This window comes from Gadus macrocephalus, chromosome 21 (assembly GCF_031168955.1).
Source record: "Gadus macrocephalus chromosome 21, ASM3116895v1".
Classification (NCBI taxonomy): Eukaryota; Metazoa; Chordata; class Actinopteri; order Gadiformes; family Gadidae; genus Gadus; species Gadus macrocephalus.
Window position 1 is genome coordinate 3,681,899 of NC_082402.1, and position 6,000 is coordinate 3,687,898.

Below are 6,000 nucleotides of genomic sequence, written 5' to 3' on the forward strand. Positions count from 1 at the left end.
GTCCTTTGGTTTTTCGCTTAGTTCAAGTCAGGTTTAGAGTTCCCGTCGTTTACAGGGTTTACAGTTCCTGTCGTCCATCTCTCTTTCTCTTGCACGTTATCCCTTACACGGAAAAGAAACGTCTCAAATAGAACTCCCATAAGCGGTTCCAGTAAGGAGGTGTTTTTAGGGTCAGTCTCTTTTTTTTTTTTTTTAAATTGTATCCACGTTTGCCTATTTTCGGACAGCAAGTAGTTGAAGGAGTTTCATGAAGAATGAAGAGTAGGAGAAGGCAATAACTAAAGACACATTACTTGAACCCCCGCTCAGGTTCCTCCCGTCACCATGTATCATGCTCCAGTATGTTAAGCTCCACTTCACAAACGCATGGACAACGGTGGAGGTCAGAGGGCACTAATAGGCAAATGAGGAGGCTAGCTCTTACGCCGGTCAACTGTTACCGGCTGGGCTGATGATTATAAAACCCCAAACCCCCGGACATACAGTCGGTTTGGATATCTGATAAGAATTGGCTAAATTACATACCTCCTCCGTTGGTTCAGTACATGTTCCGAGTAGAATGAGGAGTACAGGTGCCCTCTTTCCACTACATTAAAAGGAGTACTTTTCACAAGTACAAGTCGACAAACAGAAATGTGCCTTCTTGTCTCTCATCCTCCCTCTGGATAACAAAAGTGACCTCCCGCCTGACAGATCCCCATACTGTACGGTGTATGTCTATCAGGCTGCCATTGTTCGAGCGTAGAACAACACATGCTTTGCTGTATATGCTGCAGGGTATAATGGGATACGGGTCCGAGCTTGGAAAACCCGGGAGGTGAGTGGGTCACGTGGATCATACTACATCAGTGGACCGTGTTACACCGATGGTAAAACAAAGGTGTCCTTCCCACCCCTCGCACCGTATGGGAGGCATATCAGGGGTTAAGACTTTATAATAATGGTAGATTCATTAACTATTCATTAACATTAGTTCATACAGTAATAAGCATTAACTCAGTTAAAAGTTAACTAATGGAATTGTTTACTAATGGTGTTCATGTTAAATTAATAGTATTCATAATATTAATTTAACAGTGTTAGGGTTAAAGTTGACACTAACCAACTTACCCTACCACCTCTGTGAATTCTATAAAATGATGGTTATAACGGCATTAACTAATGTTAATTAATGCTTCATGTTACCGTATATATCCTGGTCAGAGAAGTGAGTAGCGGTCAGGTCTGCCCAAAGAGTTCAAGGCCAAGTTCAAATGTTAGTCACATACACAAGTCCTGATACTTACAGCAATGCATTCTTCACCTACTTCTTACACTGTGGGCGGGACATATAGAGAGAAAATAAATGAGGAAAACCCACACAATACATTTAAAGAAGTGAGAAATAGTAATAAATAAATAAATAAAAGTATATATAGAAAATTGGCACTGGTTAAAGTAAATAATGAATAAATCATAATGTGATAAAGTCTGTCATAGACTCCAAGAGAGACCAAGAAACTAAATGTCTGTGAAAGTGGGCAATGGGTCCTCATTGGTGTGCACCCACACACAGTTATGCTTTGCATTAGGAGTTGCCAATGTGCAGTTGAGAATATGCATCATTTGAGGAACTTTCTTTTCTCTAAATAATGTTAGATTAAACCAGCAGCTGGAAGTGACACCAGCATGGCGGTTTGAGACAGGGGTTTTGGCCAGGGACTGGGCTGTGAAAGCCTGCCCTCCATGAACTCATTCCACAAATATTTACTCCACACTCATGAAAGTGCCTCACTCATAAAAGCGCAACAAGGTTGGAGGTTACACCATAAACATGCCCATACATTAAATCACTCTTTAAACCTTGCAATGCATTGAAGGGGGAACAAGCCCTTGACAAACCCCGCCCCCTCTCCCACAGAAAAGTGATTTATGAGCTGCAATGATCAGAAATTATTCGATGTCACCATAGTGGAACGATTTTATCACTATTCTAACGTGGACATTTGTATATGTGTGTCAGTCAAAGTGTGGTTGTGTGGTTGGAAACGCATGCTCTACATTCTGCATTGATTTCAAACGGTGGGCAATGTAAGCTACAATTCTTGGTCATGAAAGGGATGGAAACTATTCACCCCCCCGTTCCAAAAGCTCAAATCTGGGCGAACGGGGAGTTTCACCAGATTTCATTAAATTCAAATTTGTTTTATAACAATCATGTGGCTGGACTCGAGGTGGGGAGCTGTGAGTATTTAGTTGGTGAATACAAACTCGGTCATCAGTAATAAACTGTCAAAAAAAAAAAAAAAAGGCTCTGTCAAGGTTTCCAAGCAACACTTTGTAGACTGGCCAGTGTAGAAATAGATTTATCAAAAACCCCATCTGAAAGCTTCATCCAGTTGTGCAAATTAGTTTTCTTCCATAGAAAATCTCTGTAACAAAACAGGAAACAAGGTGTAACTCCACCCCATGTGTTTTCAAGTTTCCGGCCCAGTCTCCCCCCCACACTTCTGATTTACAATAGTAGTAGACCTTTCACACATGCACTGTAACCTGGACATTATCCAGATAACACCCAGAGGGGCTGTATGTTTGAACGCAAACTACAGAATCTGCCCCTCCTGAGTTTACCCAGAGTTTACCCAGAGTTTACCCAAAGTTTACCCAAAGTTTACTTGGAGCATACCCGGAGTGTACCGAGAGTTTACTGAGAGTTTATCCAGAGTTTATCCAGAGTTTATACAGAGTTTACCCGACAAGGCCACTTGTGTGAAGTCCGGAGAATCGGAGACTTAACATTGAGCGAGTGAGCACAGAGTGTAACCGCTTCGTACTTTTCTCTTCTTCCCTTAATTCTGTGTTCAAACTACTTTCCACTCCATTCTGTTGATACTGCAAACAAGTCTAAATAAATGCAGTATTGATATTGCCGCAAAAAAAAATCTGCATTACGGAGTGGGTGGCCTCACCCACGATCTTCAACGTGTGAAAAGACTGCGACCTCCACTGCATACTTGTTTGCATCACGTCCTGCCTCCTACAACCTTCATCCAGGTGCGACCCCTCACCCAAAGTATACAGAGTAACTACAGGACCTGTGAACACGTCTGATAGTGCTTATCTCCGGTCGTATGTCGCATGTGTGAAAGGGCGACTCCGGATTATCTCCGGACCTGATTGTCCTGAGATTATCCGAATGTGTGAAAGTCCTATGCGACTGCCGGACCCCAGATGACTCTGGATTTCCCTCAAACACGCACACACATAAACACAATACATACATTAGAATGATTCATAGACGATAGAAGTGTTGTTTACGGCTCATCCCTCGGAAGTAATCAGAATGCTCCTAAAGACATGCTGGCCTTGCCTCTCGGAGTGTTTCATTCTACATAGAAGCATGTGTTCCCAGCAGGGAACCTCCTGCCAATGGGACAGCTGGTGGGCCGGCGTGGATCCCCCTCATCAACAACACATTTTACACCCCCCATTCTGCCCAGACGCCCACATGCTTATTGTGCACCTATGCCAACTTGTTACGCACACACACACACACACACGTAAGGGCGTGTGTGTGGCTGTGTACATGGGATGGAATAGGGGACGGGGTTTTACGGCGATTGCATCACCCCTGCTGGCATTGGCAGATGAGGAAATGTCCATAGTCTGACATAGTCCCAAGTATTCAGAGTTCTGTCTGTCTGTCTGTCTGTCTGTCTGTCTGTCTGTCTGTCTGTCTCTTTCACCGGGTGTGATTTATTTTCGTAAATTGAACCATAACCTGTCAGATATGCAAAGTATGCATGCAATGTCCATCCATTGAGTCAAATGTCTCCAGGGAAATGAACGGATGTTTAGCTTCGTCTGTTTACTCAATATATTGTTGAATTAGTGTAATCACACAAACACACACACATGCACAAACACAAACACGGATATAGGACATTCGGCATCTCCGGTTAGGACGCCGACGTCCAGAACATGAAGGCTTCAGCCAACGGGGCGGGAATACCCCACGACCAGTCTCATGCAAGTCCACAAAGCATCTGTCCTACAGCACAATACATCAGTGCAGCCCGTTAATGTGCAGGCCAGCTGACCTCCAGTATCCAACTCCTCAGACACCAGGCCACACCTCCGCTCCAGCGGCCCTCTTGCTTTAATGGGTCAGTGATTTGAACCCGCCACCCTCCTTTCCAAGCCAGAATAATGGGCCCACCCGATGACATCATCAGTGTGAGACAAGGTCTTTGTTTGTTTTGGGTTTTTTTCTTCTTTGGTACCGCACCCCTTTGTTTGACAGTTACATCCGTCCAACTGAATCTTCTAGAGGGAATTGACCTCCGGGACTGACTGACTGACCACTGAGCGAAAGTTTCCTTTGGAGGTAAGAGGTCTTATTGTTGTCTAGGAATCTAAGAGAAATATCCTTTGAGCCTGAGCAATTATTTTTATGATATATGCGGCGCACAAGAAAATATTGAGAATATGAGTGATGACCTAGCGACCACTTTGACTCCGTTTCACATCACTGAGTGCATTACTTGGCAGAGAAAAACAATAAGAAAGCTTGTAATTATTTTATCTCCAAATCTGTACAATATGAAGAACAGGACACTGCGTCACACGTCAACCGGTCTACAATTATTCTTTGATTAAACTAATGAATCAAAATATAGAGGAAAGAGACAAAGCTAAACATCCACTCATTTCCCTGCAGACTTTCGACTAATGATGAAAACCTGATTATCTCTATGACAACATAAACAAAGAGGGCCGATTGCTAGGGGGTCTCAATTAGACGTCAGTTAAATTAAACTGTTGAACCCTTTTACTGCATCTATTAATCTCTAGGACTCAACATAATGCCGACACATGCATTTAGGATTTATGTTTGTTATTTTTGTATAGCGGCGGACTCCATTCAGAATTCACTTCAAAATTGTAAATCATTAAAATAACTAGAACTATAATAACACATAACTCATTAGTAATGATACTTAATGTATTACTTGACAGTACACGGTATAGCAGAGCAGAATACATACCCCCCGCACTTGGCTGCGATTGTGAAACAGCCATGTGATTTTCCATTAAACCTCATGGGTGACATTGTCCAACCCTTTCCAAACTCAAGTTTAAGTGTCACTGGAGGGCGACACTTAAACTTGCCCCTTTATAGCCCTGTAGTGTGGAATTGAACCGAGGTTTTGATTTCGCCTTGCCACCCAGACTGAAGCTTCTTTTGAAAAGTGTGCACGTGCATGTTTTTGAGTTTGTGTATGTTTCTATTTTTTTGTTTATGTATGTTTTGGAATGTGTGTGTGTGTGTGTGTGTCTGTGTGTGTGTGTGTGTGTCGTGTATGTTTTTGTGTGTGTGTGTGTGTATGTGTGTGTGTGTTTTTGAGGTTGTGTGTGTATTTTTTGGAGGGTCTGTTTGTGAGTGTGTTTTTGAGTGTGTATGTTTTGAGTGTGTTTTTGAGTGTGTGTGTGTGTGTGTGTATGTTTTTGAGTGTGTGTGTATGTTTTTGCGTGCGTAAACATGTTGTGTAGCGTTTAGTTATTGTACATGATTGTTTGTACAGCCTGCAAGTGAGTCCTGGACCTGATGTCACACAATGGGGTTCAATACATCTCTGTCAGGAGTTGGGCGTGGTGGTACTGTAAGAAGATGTTGACTCATGATATACCATACAGTCTCAACGAACATGACCTAACCTAGAGATATTGGTCAGTATTTATTAAATGGCGAAGAGAAAAAGAAAAAATCCTCCTACATCGACATTAAGTTACCTGAAATGATTTCATGAATGAATTTCACAATAATATTCAGACTGTCATGTCAATTGATTTTGATTGATATCACACTAGTATTGTGTTGCATATCACCCAGACCTTTGTTGCTCTTTTGACATCAATAGGTGGATGTAGTGGACGAAGTGCACTTTATTCATCTAAAAACAATGTTTTTTGGATCACCATATGGCTGATATTGGCATATCTAGACTTCTGTGTCCTGGG